Raw genomic sequence first — 1741 nt, 5'->3', positions numbered from 1 at the left:
CCTTTTTGTCTTTTATTGAGGTGGTAATTGGCTCAAGTTTGTGGCATCTAATTTATGTGATTCCTGAAATTTACAAAAACTGTAATTTCAAAGATAAGGAAGTACCAGTAGAGTAGGGATACTGTCTTGTGTTGCATTCAGGAGTAAGTGAATCCAGACCAGATTTTTGGGGGGGGGGGCCTCTGGATATTCCCGTTGCCCTTCAGGTCCTTGGAAGCAACAGGGAGCAATTTAGTTCATTCCCCAACATTGGTTGTCTAGTTGAAATTTTATTTAATATATGTAAAAAGTAGAGAGAGGCTGGCTCCATTTTAAAGTGTCCTTTCCCCTGGATCCCATGTGCTTTTACCCTTTTTCAGCCTCCCATGTGGGAGCTTGTCAAAGGCTTTGCTGAAATCCATATAAACTACATCAACTGCACTATCCTCATCTACACTCATCAAAACATTCAATCAAATTCGTTAGACATGGCTTCCCTCTGACAAGGCCAAGTAGGACCATCCCTGATCAAACCTTGTCTCTCCAAGTGGAGATTAATTTTCTCCAATAGTTTCCCTACCACTGATGTGAGACTCTTAGATCTGTAACTCCCTGGTTTACCTCTACCACCCTTCTTGAACAATGCAACAATATTAGCTGTCCCCCAATTCTCTGGCATCTCTCCTGTGGCCAGCGAGGAATTAAAAATTTGGGTCAGAGCCCCTGTAATTTTCTTCCTTGTCTCCCACAGCAGCCTGGGATACAACTCATCAGGACCCCAAGGATTTGTCCATTTTTAAGCCTGCCAAAAACTCCAGAATCTCCTCACTCCCTATTGTTAGATGTTTCAAGGACCTTAAAGTCCCTCTCCCAAATTCTGCAGCTACACCCTCCTCCCGAGTGAAGATAGATGTGAAGTACTCGTTTAACACCTTTCAATGTTCTCTGGCTCCATGCACATATTGCCCCCTTGTTCCCAAATGGGCCCTACTCTTTCCCTTTTGGGATTTTCCCTCATCATACACGCCAATGCCTTTTCATGCCATTCTTTGTTCTCCTAATTGCTTTCTTAAGCTCCCCATTGCACGTCTTTTACTGCACTAAGACCCCTGCTGATTTTCTCCCGTTGTACCTGCTAAAAGCCTCTCTTCTTATCCAGTCCTGGACATCCAGGATTTGTCTGAGATTGATGTTCCTACATTTCACCCTGAAGGGAACATGTTTGGCCTGTACTCTCCCCATTTCCTTTTTGAACACGGCCCGCCCACCCCAATCGAAAACAATTTTCTGCAGATCATCTTTTCCCTTTTCCAAATCAAACTTGAATCTTACTGTGTTGTGGTTGCTCTCAGAGTTGTTGCCCCACTGCCACCTCGAACACCTGTCCAACTTTGTACCCCAGAATTAGATCCAGCACTGCACCATCCCTTGTTGGGCCTTCTACATAGTGACATTAGAAAGACGTATGTATTACGCCTGAATATATTATAAGAAATCCGTCCCCTATGACTATTACAAATAATGGTGGGGAAGTTAAAATACCCTATTATTCTTTTTACACTATGACCCATTGCTTGTTCGGGGCCCAGGAATGTGACTGTCCTCTTTTTATTCCTAAACTCAATCCTGAAAGCCTCATTTGAAGACCCTTCCATGATATCTTCCTTCCTTCATGCAGTAACTGACTCCTTAATTAATGATGCCAGGGTTTTTTCAGCGTGGATCCCGATCCGCGGGTGGGTGTCGGGAGGGTTGTGGAATG

Source organism: Scyliorhinus torazame, chromosome 22 (assembly GCF_047496885.1).
Source record: "Scyliorhinus torazame isolate Kashiwa2021f chromosome 22, sScyTor2.1, whole genome shotgun sequence".
NCBI lineage: Eukaryota > Metazoa > Chordata > Chondrichthyes > Carcharhiniformes > Scyliorhinidae > Scyliorhinus > Scyliorhinus torazame.
Note: the sequence above shows the minus strand (reverse complement) of the source record.